At 33.9% G+C, this 17,564-nt stretch overlaps 1 pseudogene; it reads left to right on the top strand.

Moving 5' to 3' along the window:
* Positions 1-276: 276 nt before the first annotated feature.
* LOC120188310 lies at positions 277-10,265 on the top strand (annotated as a pseudogene).
* The last annotated feature ends 7,299 nt before the right edge of the window (positions 10,266-17,564 follow it).

Here is a 17,564-nt window from a genome sequence, read left to right as displayed (position 1 = left end):
AATGGCTGTTTGAATTTTTTTAATAAAAATATTTTTTTAATTTTAAAATTACAAGAACATAACACATGTCATTTAACAGTCAAATTTAACGGTAAACGATCCAACACCTAAAAATCTTCGATGAAAACATTATATATCTATTTTTTTAAAAAACTATTTAGACACTAAAATATTTTTCGAGACAAAACACTTATTTATGTATTAAAACTATATATATATATATATACACACAAATTAATATTATTTCTTTAGGTTTAAAAATCTCCCGGAAAACCATCCTACAACCTCCTCTCAATCTCTATTATTTTGTTTTTCTTGATTTCAAAGAAACTTTCTTTTTTCTTATTCTGCCTCCAATTCTTTTTTCGATTCCTCTTTTTCTATTTTATTCCGCGTTTTCGATTTGCTTTTATCGGAGAAATTCTTTAGTTGGGGTTTTCCATTGTTCGTCCAACGCTAAAGTTTTCTTAATTGAGTGGTTCGACTTTCCATCGGAATTTCTAGGGTTTTCCTTTTTGACGCTAAACAGGTATAGAGATGGTGAGTTCAGAGGGGTTATGTGGTTCGCTGCCGCCGATTGCAGCGCCAGTTACGCAGTATGGCGTCACAAAGCCGATTTCCGTTGCGGGTCCCACCAAAGCCGACATACTAAGAAGTCGTGATTTGGGAAGGGTATATATCTTGGAATATTGAATTTGTTTTTGGGGTTATTTTTAATTACTAATTCTCTTATGTTTGTTTCGTGTGAAAAAAAATTGTTGACAGTTCTTGGTGGAAGCTGGTCTCTATGAGAGTGAAGAGGAAGCTTCAAAGAGAGAAGAAGTTCTTGCTCGAATTCAAGAGGTAATTTTTTTTCTTGGGGAAAGTTGTGTTCTGTGAAACTTTGAAGTTTTATCATGCATTTTTACGAACAATTCTATGTTACCAACGGTTAGATTTTTCAAGTAGTGAAAAGCTATTTTTCTATTTTGGTTTAGTACATGCTGATTTTTGTTCAATGTAGCATATTTTCTTAACTGAGAGAAACAAAGTTTATGATGAAGATATCTTGTTTTACATTAACATCTCTCCCATTGTATTTATAGATTGCAACTAATTGGGTGAAACAACTTACTCGTGTGAGGGGGTACACAGATCAGATGGTTGAAGATGCGAATGCTCTCATTTTACTTTTGGTTCTTATCGCCTTGGGGTGAGTGTTCTGTTTTTTGTTCTTTCTTGTTTTATGGTGCTTATTGCATTCACACTTGAATAAAATGCTTTAGTGGAATGTTGGCTATAAAATAACATCGGTGTTGTCTAAATGAGTTGATAGGGTGCTTATGTTACTATTGACATTTTTGTTGCACATTATGGTTATGTTTTGATAGGTTCATGGACCTGGCTCTGACATAGACACTTTATGCGTGGGACCATCCTATGTAAACCGAGAGGTAAATACTGAATTTGTTTGACTGATTTGCGTACCCTGAAATATTTGATTCTCTTATCCAGATTCTTGCTGTCTTAACCAGGAAGATTTCTTCTTTGTACTACACAACATCCTGGAAGAAAGGGAAGAAGTTACAGAGTTACAACCAGTTCCGGATGCTCATGTCCCTGTAATGAAATTTAAGTTTAATGGAATTCCAATTGATCTTCTTTATGCAAGCATCTCTCATTTGGTTGTGCCTCATGTAAGTCCAAACTACCTTTTATTTCCATAATTAAAATTTCTATTTTAAATAAGCACATGTTTATCTGCAATTGTATATTTATTTCTAGCGTCTTGTTGGATATTTCTGCTCAGCGTTTAATTTAAGAATTGTATTAAAAGTGCTCTCCATGTCCCATCTTAACATGAATGTTTTCTATGTTTTTGTTATGCATTTTGTTGGGTTCATTTAGCTATAAATTGTATATGTTTCATTTGTAGAGATAAAATATTGCATTTTTGTTTTCAAGCTTGTTGGTTTTATTTTGTTTTTTCTCTCTAAGAACTCTGTCGTCAAAATAAGTCCTAGGTAGTTTTGTTGCTTCCCACTTGTCTAGTTGTGTGAGCTTTGCTTTGGGATGAACAGTTGGTGAAGACCATTATTATTCTTTTGGCGGTTTGCATATATTTGATAAATGCTTTGCTCGTGGACAGGATCTGGACATCTCTGACATGTCATTATTGTACAATGTTGATGAACCTACTGTTCGAAGTCTTAATGGCTGCAGGGTTGCAGATCAAATTCTGAAACTGGTGCCAAATGTTGAGGTAAAGTTCTGCTGATCACATACCTGATCTTCAAAACTTAGTGTTCCTTTTGGTGTCTTATGTATATATAATTGTTGATTGTTTGTATCCTTTACTAAGTTGCATACTCTTTTTTATGTTGCAGCATTTTCGCACTACGCTTCGTTGTCTGAAGTTTTGGGCTAAAAGGCGCAATGTTTATTCCAATGTCAGTTCTCTTCTCTTTTATACTTTTCTAATTTTGTTCTATATTATTTATTTATTATAGCACAAATCTTCATTTTCAGGTGATTGGATTTCTAGGGGGTGTTAACTGGGCACTTCTTGTTGCTCAAATTTGCCAACTTTACCCGAATGCAGTTCCAAGTATGCTTGTTTCACGATTTTTTAGGGTCTTTACTCAGTGGCGTTGGCCAAACCCAGTTATGCTTTGCGCAATTGAAGAAGATGGACTTGGATTTTCTGTATGGGATCCTCGAAAAAATCCTCGTGATAGGAGTCATCTTATGCCAATTATTACACCTGCCTATCCATGCATGAATTCTAGCTATAATGTGTCTTCAAGCACACTTCGTGTCATGATGGAGCAGTTCCATTATGGTAACAGCATTTGTGAGGTAAGATAATGGAGAAACGACTTCTCAATACTTGATCCTTTTGGCCAAAAAATTATACTGATCCTTATCCTTTCTCCTCCAACTCTAGAAAATTGAGCTGAACAGATCAACGTGGAGTGCTCTGTTTGAGCCTTATTTGTTCTTCCAGAGCTACACAAACTATTTGCAGGTTGACATTCTTGCAGCTGATGCTGATGACTTGCGTGCTTGGAAAGGCTGGGTAGAATCCCGGCTGAGGCAGCTGACGTTGATGGTAATATTTGTGCCTTTATAGAATGGTTTTTTTATATATAGCATGGCTTTTAAATTTTAAGTTTTGATCAATTGTGATCCTTCATGAAATAAAGACAAGTTAGATGTTTTCCTATTTCAATCTCATTTACATTTTACGAATATTGTTTACAGATTGAACGTGACACTTATGGAACGCTGCAGTGCCATCCTTATCCTCAGGAGTATGAAGATGCATCTAAAACAAGATTTCATTTTGCATTTTTCATGGGCTTACAAAGGAAACGGGGGGGAATAATTCAAGGTGGTCGGCAGTTTGATATACGTGGGTCAATTGATGAGTTCCGACATTCAATAAACATGTACATGTTTTGGAAACCTGGGATGGAAATCTATGTATCCCATGTTCGTAGAAAGCAGCTTCCAGCTTATGTACTCTCAGATGGCTTTAAAAATTCTCCGAATCTGTGGCTTACTCCTCACCAGCAGTCTTATAAACTGCCTCGCAACAATTGTGTTGCATATCAAACTGAATCTGGTGAGAAATGCCTTAAAAGGAAAAAGGATGCTGATGGAGAAAATAGTGAGCAACATAGGTTATTGAAATGTAGGACTTCTGATAGGAATCGACAAGGTTCACCCGAGATTGTAAGTAGTAAGCTTAACGGCACTTCTACAGGTTCTACAACCGATCTGGATGAAATGAATGGACTTGATGGAGCAAATGCATCATCAAATTCCAGTAGTATTACCTCTTGTTCACATGAGGATATTGGGAATGAATCTAGTGCAGGTAGCAGTGAAGGGAGCAATGGAGGAGTAGAACCGAGATGCTCCGAGTGATTTGTGTGATCTGAAATCCTCTGTGGAGGATGAACATGGAAAAAAGTATCTCAAGACGGGTTGGTGGAGTTAAGAGGTTTTGGTTTTGAGTTCCTTATTTTTATTTATTATGTTTGGTTATGATTTCATTTTCTTTCTCAATTTCCCTTCGAGATTGTTTCATTTTTTTCTGCTCCATATTTTATATATAGGTTGCCATAGTTTATACATGAAGAGATCATTGAAATATTCTGACTGGATGTCATTCTCGAAGATGAATGGCTCTCTCTCTTCAAATAACATTTTTCCTTCAATATTTTGATCTATTGAGTCCAACTCCTTTACCTGATCTGTTTGCTCTTGTTTTATGTTTTCTGATGTGAAGCCAAGCCCATGAATGGAATTGTCAATGCTGAGTCTGCGCCGAATCCAGTGATAAGGCATGTCTTCCTAATTTGAAATAACTTTTTCTCTTGTGTGTTCCATGTGCAATGTTTTTATTCATATTACTTTCTTTAGGTGTTACTTTTTTGGTATAATAGGTTGAGTTTGGCATCAAGTGACGCAAGATGATAATTTGGACTGGTGTATCGTATTTGCAACTGTTGTTGCCAGGATGCAAAAAGGGGGAGAAAAGACATAAGCCAGCAGTTTGTTAAGTATAATCTTAGTTGCTGACGCTCGTCTTCTGTTTATTATTTACAGGCACGTCCATCGGCGGAATCAAAAGATATTTTGGGGTGTGGGTTCTTTTTCTTCCGTAGATGCACTGCTTCATTTCAGTCTCCAGACAAAAACAGGGGTGGGGGGACATTTATATCATTAAAAGGGAGTTCTTGATTTAGTTATTTTAGCTTAGTTTTGTGTCAAGTTTTAGTTACATGTTAGGTGATTTTTAGGGGCAATTGTTTTAGAGATTTGTATTTTGTATAGGTCAGGTTGAAGGTCTAGGATAGTTTGGGTAGGTAGCGTACTCTTGCAGCATTGTAATAAACATTATTATATAATATGAAAACATTCTTAGATCCAATTTTGATCGTCTCTGCTACATCAATGTGTTTAGCATAAATATATGAAATGTTTTTATATGTAATTTGAGTTTGAATAATATTATCGATAAAATAAAATAGATATTACTATGGGATAACAAAAATAATATTCAAAAATTATAGCCATGAGATTGGAGGTGGATGGTTTTTGTGGCGTTTGAGATTAGGGGTGTGAAGAAAATCTGATTCGATTGATTCGTTATGTTGATTTGATTTAAATTTTTAGATATTTTATCTATCTTTTAATTTTAGTATAGTTTAGATCGGATATTCAAAGAAAAAATTGGATAATCGAATTGGATACATATCGATTAAAATTTAATTTTAGATTATTCGAAAAGCATAGGCGAAACAACCCTCATCTCAGAGCCTCCAGTTACCGCTGCAATGGCTTCCTTACTATCCCTTTCGATGATAATCTGTCTGTCTCAGACTCATATCCCAAGCCAACTGATACCGATTCTTAATTATTTTGAAATTCTTATGTGATATTTTATATCTTAATTATTATTGTTTTTATATTAGTTTGCATTTGGTATTAGCTCTTACCGATTCTCTAATGTTTTGTGCATAGGTAAGCCAGCTCGTTTTATATATTGGGTGTACTGTTAACATGAGAAATTACGAGGTAATATTTACTTAAAGATAATTTTAATATTCGATATTGAACGCTCATACCTCTGGTATCTATGGTGCTTGAACTCAGAACCTTAAAGAATAACAATAATTCTTTTACCATCGAGATCATTTAGTTCGTGTTATGTACTGTTAAATGCATCTACCATAATATCACATATAGTTTATAAAACATTATTAATAGTATAACAAATAAAAACATTTAATATTATTACAATTGTAATTTTATCTTTTATTAAATTTATGTAATTTTTAAATAAAAGAATTAAAATATATTATTTTAATATTTTAAATATCAAACACAAAAATTAGATATTTATATGTTTTTTTTGTTGGCAATCTGTGACATCCCACATTATTATTCATGAGAGTTAATGTTGCAATTTCATTTTGTAACCCTACATTCTAATTGTGGTTAATGGACGTGTGGGATATGATAGTTTTATTTAAGAGAGTTTAAAATTAATACACCATCTAATTTAATTGAGGTTTTAATTTTTGAGTGTTTAGAAGATTTTTTTGGTGTTTAATTTTTTTATGCAATTAAAGTTGAATTTTTCGACGATGGTTTGACGTTTTTGACGATGATATAAACATATTTAATGGTGGTGTAACTATATTTAAGATGTCGACACAAAATGTAAACAATGATTAAAAGTATTTATAACTAGTTATTTCTGTTTATGTTTTCATTCAATATTATGAGTATCGTTTAAGGGTAAGTCTACTGTAAACGTTATTTACCGATGTATACCACTAACGATAGATATTGATATGTATTAATATTTTTATATGCTTTAAAAAGTTGAGGGATTTAAGTTGCAGTTAACCCTTTTCAAGACAGAATTTCAATAATAGTGGATTTTAACTTCCGTTCTGTTTTTCATCTTATTTAAATAAAAAATATTGTTATGATAAAATTTTAATTATTCATTTAATTTAATAATAATATAAATTACAGTGGCTGAAGGTTTTGTCATATTCCCAAAATATTACTGCGATTCTTTTGTTTTTCAATTGATTTTGCCTCCGACGATCAACTGTTGACGTCGTTCGTCTTCTAGCCAACTCCGACGTCGTTTGTCTTCTCGTCAACCCTGACGCCGTTCGCCTTTTCTCAAGCCAAACATCAAACACGTGAGCCACTTGTTTCCATCTTGATCTGATTTTGATTGTGAAGCCAAACATCTATTAATTTATATTATTATTAAATTAAATTAATAATTAAAGTTTTATCCAAACAATATTTTTATTTAAATAATATTTAAAATTCAAATAGATGGAAAACCGTACGGTAGTTAAAATCCCACCATTATTGAAATTCTGTCTTGAAAAGGGTTAAATGCAACTTAAATCCCTTTAATTTTTAAAACATATGAAAAATTAGTAGTACACGTCGGCATCTAACGTTAGTGGTACACAGAAGTAAATGACATTTATCGTAGAAATTTCCATCTTAAATCTCTATCTTGTTTGATTTATAAGAAATGTATGTTTTTCAAAAAAAAATTATACCATGATGGTATAAAATTTTATAAATCAATTTCTTTTTTAAAAAAAAAAAAAAAAGTTTCCTTTCACCCCTGTGATAAAACCTAACAGATTTCAACCCAAAAAAAAAAAAAAATTGGTAGATGTAACTAAAGGCGCATGGTTGTGGAATGGCCAAGTCGATCTATGTTTTGACAATGTAGAACATAGGACGTGTTGTTTGCGGGGTAGGAGAAATATCAGCCGTTCAAGCTTTCATCAGTTATCTCTGGTACGCGCGTCACCTATACACTTGTTCTCTTTCCTCTCTTCTTTAATTCTGCAACCAAAACTGTCTGTCCACTGACTCTCACTTTGTAGTTTCTACAACAATGGATACTGTTCTTAATCTTTTCTTTTCCTTTCTCTGTTAGAACTTAGAATACAAATGCTTGGGTTTCTTTGTTAATTTTGTCTTCTTTTATGTTTACAGGTTTAGGCCATAAAATCAGGAGCGGTATCCATGTTTAATGCATTCATCTTCTTTTTGGTTTCAAATTTTCAATTATTGAAAACTTGTTGATTTTGGATGCAGGATATGCTAAGCTCAGCTTTCTTTCAATGATGGCTCGTCAATCTCACCATGCCAAGGTATGATTCCATCATCGTCTTCATCGTCATGATGTTTTTACCTTTCATTATTATTATTTGAAGCTCTTGTTGTAAAGTTTGATTATCCATATGCTAGTATAGTTTTCTTTTTTTCTTTTTCTTTTATTTGGGGGGGGGGAATTTATTACGTATGATTTTGTCATTTATTAACGTTTCATTTAATCAAACGGAGAATTTAGTAGAATTGCTTCAGAACTAAAATGTTTAACTAGCTTGGAAAGCAAACTTCTCAAAGAGAATAGTGCTTTATGAAAATTGGAGAAAAGACTGGGAAAATGATATTATATTGATTGATGAGACTAAACAAGAGGTTAGCACCAAATTATATATTAGGGGATAAACAGTAAACGCTCAGGGTTTATGGAGTGTATATTTATTAAAAAAAAAAAGGAATAATGATTGAGGTGTTATCACATTTGATGTTTAAATGTGCCGAAAGCAAGAGCTTCAAGTACCAAGAGGGATAATTGAGAAGACAGGGAGATTGATGGAGAGATTAAGTAGAGGATCAAGGTTGCGTGGCTAGAGTGGAAGCGATGCTTTGCTAAATACAGAATGTTGGTTTAACAAGAAGTGATATATGCAAAATAGCAATGTTAAGACTTAAGATAGATTCATGGTAAAAATAGGAATGACAAGGTTAGATATAAGAGTATTCGTCTATGAATCGGGATTAGCTTCTATGGAGGATAAATTGAGAGAAGATTGTTTATGATGGTTTTGCGTGAGAATGATTGGAGGAGGATTATACATATGCCCTACATAAATGTTTCTATGCATTGGTTCTTGTAGGCGGCCCAAAATGTATTGGGATTATGATTTGTTGGTTTGGTTTGTTAAGATTTGTATTTATTTATTAATGCTTTGTTAAGTTTTAGAATTTCCATAGTCCATCTTGACGGTTTTCATTAAACAAGTCTGTTTTTTTGTTTAGCAATTTGGTTTTGCAGACTTGAATATGTATGAATGAGCAAGAAGTTTTTGGAATTGATTTTGACACTTAGTATAGTCATGTGGAAAATTAGTTTATGCAATATGAAATTTTATGAGTTTTTCATGCTTTGAGATGAAAGTTTTTATTGACTTACATGGTTGTAAAACTCTTTTTGCAGAGTCTTCCAGCAAAGGGTAGAGATAGATTAGGATCTGCATACACTAATTCTTTTGAGATGCCTTGCACTCTTTGGGGCAGGGATATCAGGACTTTGGGTTGTTCCACTGTAGCTTGTTCAGATGAGGCTGAGCATGTTGGCGGTTCCTAACTATCCTTGGGCTCATGAAGGCATACTAAGCTATATGACCATGCATCGTAAGTTTATTTTTCATTTCCTTGCACCATATGTTTTCAGCAAAAGATGATTGTTCTTCTAAGAAAATATTCTAGTGCTTTGGTTTTCCTTGAAGATTTTAAAATGTTTTGCCATGTTGAGTGCCTTTATCTAATGTTGTATGTGAATATATTACAATTATGGATGCTCCCTATATTCTGTATGTTGGATTAATATGGATCAATTGTACATGATTCGCAGGGGTCACCAGGTTCTACCAACAAGTCTGTGCATCTTGTCATTCAATGTCTCTAATCTCATTAGAGATCTTGTTGGTGTGGCATATACTGAAGAAGAAACCAAGGCCATTGCAGCTGAGATTGAAGTAGTTGATGGGCCAAATGATGAGGGTGAGATGTTTACCCGGCCTGGTAAGCTAAGTGATCGTTTTCCACAACCATATGCAATGAGCAAGCAGCTAGGTTTTCCAATGGAGGTGCATATCCCCGGACTTGAGCCTTATTACCAAGGTGTCTCTAATATGTTGATTTCATGATAATAGGCATCAGTTCCTTGTTGTTTCAATGTCTAATCTCTTGTGCTTTCAGGCCGTCATAATGGCCAGAATTATGTATTTGGTCTTCTAACTGGCTATCGTGATCCTCCTGCTGGTGTCTCAGTAGTTCCTTCTTCCATTGTATATAACAGCTATGTATTTGGTGTCTCACTTTTAAAACTCTATAACGTGTGTTGTATGATACTCTTCGATCCTAGATTCGAGAAGGGGCATTATAACCCTACTTTCCTGGCGGTGCAATTGCCATGCCGAAAATGCTGATCGACGGTGCTGATGAATATGAAGATGGCACTCCAGCTACAGAGGCCCAAGTAATTTGTTAACTGTTCTGTTTTAGATCATTGTGCAATCTTCACTTACTCAGCAAGTGTTGTAATCTTTATATTCTGTTGGTAATATTGTGCAGATGGGGAAAGATGTGGTGACAGTTTTAGCATGGGCTGCAGAACCAGAAATGGAAGAGAGAAAACTTGGTCTTATAAAATGTTTTCCCTTGCATAGAGCTTTATTTTAATGGAATTATCGTCAATAAAGACATAGTTTGGTACATTTAAATTAGATACCTGATGGATATTTGGTTTACAGATGGGGTTTAAGCGGATATTTGTGTTGTCGCTCGCACTTCTCCAAGCAGGTTATTATCGGCGTTTGAAATGGTCTATTTTCAAATCTCGAAAACTAGTGCTTGATGTTGTCAATTGAGTAAGTTTACTACTAACACATTGAGGTAAGAATAAGGTGCATTGATTGTATTAGCATCATCAACCTAAATTACTCGGATTTGGATGTAAATATCATATTAGGGTATGAGTGTGTTCAATTCTAAAAGATTTTTTCTTATGTTTGGAGGATTCTTATCTGAAATATGATGCATGAGGCATAAGTGTTTGAACGCAGAAGTAAAAAACAATTGGAGTAACATAATTAAATGCTCATTATTTTCACTTTGTAGGCAGGGAACTGTGATATTCATGTATGCAAGTATGCACTTTGTATATTTTAGATTATAAACTGGTCTTTTTTAAATATATATATATATATTATTTAATTAAATATTATTATAAATTGGTCAATAGTCGAAATAATAAATATTAGATGGGATGGTGACATTTAAATGTCCTAGACTTATATATTTTATCAAATTGATCTTAGTTCGAAACACCTCAATAAAGTTATTCTATCGTATTTAAAAAATCTATTAATTTAATCTTTGTGCTTCTTCTAAATTTCTTACTATTTTTCCAGATATGTTATATACTCTTGTGGTACTTTTATGATAATAATAGTTTAACATATGTGGTAGAATGTAGTTATCAAATTGCTATTTCGTTCGATGTATTTGCTTGATTTGATAGTATTGTAAAAACACTAAATTGATGTAATTTTTAAATATGAAAAATTAAAATTATGAGTGTTTGAATTAAGATCAAATTGATAGAATATATAATTTTTCAATATTAAAATACCAAGATATTTATTTAATTTAACCGTCATGATATTGTAATCATATCTTAATTAAATTATAAATTTTAAAAGAAAAATGACTCTTTTATCACTTAACTATAATAAGTGAGAGTATTTATATTGATGGAAACAGTTTTTCACGTCAGTCGTCGGTAGTTCAATCTTTTACCAAGAAAGGATTTTTTATGGCCATATGCTATTTAAATGGAACTTCTGTTGTGCGGCGTCTAAAAGCGGCTAAAAATAGCGTGATCGGTTAAACAAGTGACTGGTTAAAATTTAGACCGGTTTTATATCATTTAACCGAAAAATTATTAAGTACAATAATATTAGGTAGCGCTTATATAATGTATAGGTAGCGTATATATAAAATAGGCATTTAACCGGAAATATTATCAAGTACAATAACATATTAGGTAGCGCTTATATAATGTAATAGGTAGCTTATTGACCTATTTTATAAGTAAACCGTATTATACGGGTAACATTGCAAATTACCTATTACATTATAATTATCGGTTCGATGTTTTTTTTGGATCGATACAATTTTAAATGTATTGACACTTTATGCGTGCACTCGTTGGGCATTCATTCTGGAAAAAAGTATCGACACAAACTTAAAGAGTGTTGATACATTATTTAGACTTATTTTTTCATAAAACTGATATATTTCTATCGGGTACATTGTAAATTTACCTATCATATTAATTATCGGTTTCGATGTTTTTGAGATCAATACTTTTAATAAATGTATCGACTCTTTATGCGTGCACCGTTTGGCATTCATTATGGACAAAATGTATCGACACAATTTAACAAGTGTCGATACTTTATGATGACCTATTTTCTCATAAAACCGGTATATTTATACCAGTTACATTAAATTACATATTACATTATTATCGATTTCGATTTTATTGGGATCGATATTTTTAATAATTGTATCGACACTTTATGCGTTGCACTGGTTTGGGCATTCATTATGGACAATAAGTATCGACACAAATTACACAAGTGTCGATACATTATGTTGACATGTTTTCTAATTAACGTATATTTATACCGGTTACATTGTTAATTTACCTATTACATTATAATTATTGGTTTCGATGTTTTTTGGGTCGATACTTTTAGAAATGTATCGACACATATTAGGTAGTTATTGTACATACTAAATATGTCATGCGAATTTAATGTTGTACCCACCCTTCAACTACCACTACCAATACCACATCCTATTGAAAGACGACTGAAACATGTTGAATGAACCTTTACTTACATCTCCATCAACTCCGGAACCGAGGATGCCATTAATACATATGTTGATGAATCTGACAGATTGGTGGTCAGCTCTTCTCTTCACGTGATCAAGCTTGGTACTTTTACAAGGGATTCATACGGGAACATGGGTTTAGTGCACGTAAGGGAACAACACAGCTTGACGTGGAAGGGAATGTGAAGACACAAGAATTTTGTTATTCCAAAAAAGGGTTTTGAGTATCAAAAGGCAATGTTGTTAATCGTCATCGTGCTCATACGCCAGTCACAAGAACAAGATGCAAGGCTAGAGTCGTAGTTACAACAACAAAAACAAACGATCATTGGGTTATAAGTAAGTCTTATCAGAAACATAATCATGCATTGTGCACCTTCTCTGACACATTTATGCATTCTAATAGAGTTGTAAGTAAGGTTGATATCGACGAGGCAACAATATTGAAAGTGGTCGGTGTTGGAACGTCACAAGTAATAAACTATTTAACGCAGTAGGCAGGGGGCTATCATAATGTTGGATTTACACATAAAGACCTCTACAATGTACTTCAAAGAGGTAAAGCAAAGGAAATCGTCAATGGGGATGTGAATGCGCTATTGCTTACTTTGTTTATAAGAATTATGATGATCCCGGGTTTTATGACATACTCGGTAGACGAATCAGGGGCATTGCATAATCTTATTTGGTCAGATTCTACATCGAGATCAGATTACACATGCTTCGGTGATGTAATTGCGTTCGACACAACCTACAAAGATAATTTGTATGGTCAACCAATTATGTCTATTGTTGGTGTCAATCATCACCATAACACAATTGTGTTTGCCACTACCATATCGCTGACGAGACGTCCCAATCTTTCGAATGGGTGCTACAGAATTTTTTAGAAGCCATGATGAATAAATCGCCTATTCAGTTGTCACCGATGGGGATATGCCAATGCAGAGGGCTATCAAATATGTTATCCCTTATGCTAAGCACAGATTATTCTTGGCATCTTTCTCGCAATGCACAAGCTAACATTGGTGACCCAAAATTACAGCAGCATTCTCAAAATGCATGACTTCCTGGTGGACAACCGAGGGAATTCGATATTCAATGACGTTCGGCTGTTTCAGAATTCAACGTCAAAAAGAATCCATGGGTGATTGAGAACGGAAATACTCGGCACTTATGGGCACAAGCATATCTAACCGATCATTTCTTTGCCAATATTCGCTCAACACAAAGGTGTGAGTCTATGAATGCTTCACTAGCGATTGTACTGAAACACAATACGACATATTTTGATGTTGTTCGTGCAATTGAAGATGGAATTAGTAGAATGCGTATGAACGAGTTGAAAGCGGATTACTTAAGTTCCCAGACGAATCCCTTCCAGATCACAAAACTGGTTGAACTTGAAAGCCATGCAGCTGAGATTTTTACCGCGAATCTTTTCGTGCGTTCCAAGATGAACTCAACGGGAGACATTGTACCGGATGAGAAAGAAATTCAGTCCTTATAGATGAATGTCAACATTATATTTTGACAAAGTATAAAGAAAAAAATAGGACATTTGAAATTAGTTTTGATTCTCGTACGAAAACTCTAATTTGCCCATACAAAAAATTCGAGACTGTTGGACTTCCATGTCGCCATCAACTTCACATTTTGAAGCACTTGGATTACACATATTTGCCCGGGACTTTGATTCAAAGTAGGTGGACTAAGGATGCGAAGGCTTCTGCACCGAATTATTTTGGCTTGAATATTCCTCCAGAAGTTATGCAAATGGCAAGGTTTGATGCTCTATGTTAAACGTCAAGTAGGTTATGCTGCAGTGCATAAAAGACAGACGCGTCTTTCAAAATTGTAAGAGATGAGATAAAAAGACTAATAGAAGAAGTTGAAAACTCGTTTGGTTTGAATGATTCAGTCAACCAGAGTAGTGTAGTAAACAACGTTCGCGACCCTCAACGAAAATAACGCAAGAGAAAAGATGTACCAAAGAACAAGGTCGAGAAGAAAATTAGGCGATGTGGGTACTTCAACGGTGAGGGACATAACAAACTAACATGTCCTCAAGTCAAACTCAGTTTGAATACAAGCACATAGCCTACATCAACTGATTTTTTTGAAGACGGAATGAAATGGTCATTCAGTCTCGCACGTCATGACAACTATCTCCATATATCGTAAGTATCAACATGACTCCTATTGTGTATAAGAAACATGTACAACCTATTGCTAACTTTTCTCATCTCATACATAATTACATTCACATACAAATTATAAATCGTATGTAACTTATACAAAATTAACCTACATTAACAAAATTTCCTCTCTTAGTCTATTTTGATTGTGGCTTAAGAAATCGTTTAATATTTCATCCGCATCATCACATAAATGCCAAACAATTTGTAGAGTATAGTCTCCCGCAATCATGGCCGGAATCAGTTCTGTAACTGGGATTATCCAGGTTAATCATGTTGACTGCATAGCCAATAAAACCTGGGGGTCCAAATGGTAAGCTAGGAATTGGTAAGGCAAGCTTCTTTTAAGGGTTTAGGGTTTAGAGCCCTTCAACGTGGAGTACATGATTGAACATTACGTATAATAGTTGTATTCAGTTGTTGAAGAATTGTTCTTAATTTTATATAAGGATAGTTGTTATGATATACGTTCACATTTCGAGACCAATTAGTTAGATGCGTGCAATAGCTTAAATCCTCAAGGAGAGCACAAGAAATCTGGCACTTAAAGATTTACCAAGAGCAATAGCTTTTTCTCTGAATGAAGACCGAATCTAGAATCAACTTTGCAATTATGCCTATCATGCTGAAGAGAACCTGCTGAAAAATAGGATTGGCACACAACTACAAGCATTTTAAACGATAAACCCAACTCCTCACATGGAAAATTATACAACAAAGATGCCAGGATTTCTCATAAAATGATTGACATCTCTGTTTCATAATTTTCCATGTGAGTAGTTAGGTTTAGGGTTTAAAATGCTTGTAGTTGTGTGCAAATCCTATTATTCAGTAGGTTTTCTTCAATATGATAGGCATAATTCCAAAGTTGATTCTAGGTTCGGTCTTCATTCAGAGCAAAAGCTACCGCTCTTGGTAAATCTTTAAGTGCCAGATTTCTTGTGCTCTGCCTCGAGGATTTAGGCTACTGCACGCATCTAACTAATTGGTCCCGAAACGTGAACGTATATCATAACAACTATCCTTATATAAAATTAAGAACAATGCTTCAACAACTGAATACAACTATTATATGTAATGTTCAATCATGCACTCATTACGTTGGAGGGCTCTAAACCCTAAACCCTAAAAGGAATCTTGCCTTACCAATTCCTAGCTTACCATTTGGACCCTGCAAGGGGTTTTATTGACTATGTTGTAAACATGATTATGAGCTTTCTTTATCCTTTCGCATTCAATCAGACTGTAGAGATTTGAATCAATTAAATTGGATTAAATACTTTAATCCAATTACCATTTCAAACAATTACATGAATACATTGATACTTACTGGTCTTTCGATTTCTTCAATATTGATACGCTAGGGCTTCATTTGAAGGTCATCATCTTCGCGAACAAAGATTGAACTTTCAACCTATAACCATTCACAAATAGCAAACTTTAAAACGTAACCCCCTCTTTCCAAATACTTTCTAAAAAATTAAGGGTTCGACAACATACCTATCGAACACAAGAAGGGAAAAAAAGTATCCAATCTAGAAATCAATACCATAATATCGATAAAATTTACATATGAGGAAGAAAAAACGCGTTATTTAAAAGTATCGACACAAAATCCAAAAGTGTCGACACATTATGTACACATATTCTCTTATAAAACCGGTATATTTATACCGGTTACATTGTAAATTTACCTATTATATTATAATTATCGGTTTTGATGTTTTTGGGATCAATTCTTTTTAAAATATCGACACTTTATGCGTGCAAACCCTTTTGGCATTCATTTTGGACAAAAAGTATCGACACAAACTAAAACGTGTCGATATGTTATGTTCACCTATTTTCTCATAAAATCAGTATATTTATACCGGTTACATTGTAAATTTACCTATTACATTATAATTATCGGTTTCGATGTTTTTGGGATCGATACTTTTTATAAATGTATCGACACTTATGCGTTCACCATTTGGGCATTCATTCTGGACAAAAAATATCGACAAAATTTAAAAAGTGTCGAAACATTATGTTCCCCTATTTTCTCATAACCGGTATATTTATACTGGTTATGTAACACCCCTAACTCATATACGACCCGAATACAAGTCCGAGATGTCACATTGACTTTTCAAACTTTGATTCTTAAAAAAAATCCCTGGAATTTAAAACTTTCATTAAAACAAAATACTTTAATTTACATAAAAGAGACCACTTAATACAAAATCGGTCAGAGCATTCATAATTAACCAATTATTACATACCAACACTTTATACACAACAAATACCTACTTGTCAATTACTTCTGATCTGATTTCTTAGTAATGTTGCTGTATGTGCCACTGCTATTCTGAATCTCTTATTCTGGGTACGGTAAATCACTTACACTAAGTCGTAGACTTAGTGAGGCAATAAATGAATATGCAACAATATCTTCATGAATATGCATTCTTACCATTTTCTTCGTGACATTTCAATATGCATGTATCTATTACACAATAACATATATAATCATATCGTGCATGTACAAGACTTACCTTCTTGTACCACTTTCACTTACTTTGTATTTCAATTGCCCATGTATATTGAGAATATAGGTATGTGAGTACATAGAGGTTGTGCACTAATGGTGTCACCATAACTCGTATCAATTCCCTCATGGGGCACCGAACCTTAGTTCAGTATTCGTCCCGAAGGACTGTCATATATGTCCCGTAGGACCCCTATGTCCCGTAGGACCACTACATCCCGAAGGACTATTATACCCTCGACTCTTGGCATGCCAATTACACCTATAGCTCTCATATCGTATACTATGGACATTTTCTTATATTTCATATGTTCATGTACTCATGTCATTTCTCTTGTGATCATGTAGTTCAGTCATTTCTCTTGTGATCAGTAGCTCATGTCATTTCTCTTGTGATCATGTAGCCATGTCATGTTCTCATATCATATCATATCACATGGTATTTGAATCTATTCATATATACATCATTTATCCAATCACATAAACATATATATGCCTTATGCATGTATACAATAATTATCATGTATGCATGTTCA

This window comes from Hibiscus syriacus, unplaced genomic scaffold (genome assembly GCF_006381635.1).
Source record: "Hibiscus syriacus cultivar Baekdansim isolate YM2019G1 unplaced genomic scaffold, ASM638163v2 tig00004046_pilon, whole genome shotgun sequence".
NCBI lineage: Eukaryota > Viridiplantae > Streptophyta > Magnoliopsida > Malvales > Malvaceae > Hibiscus > Hibiscus syriacus.
The sequence above is the reverse complement of the archived record's forward strand: the minus strand, read 5'-3'. Positions and strand labels throughout refer to the sequence as shown.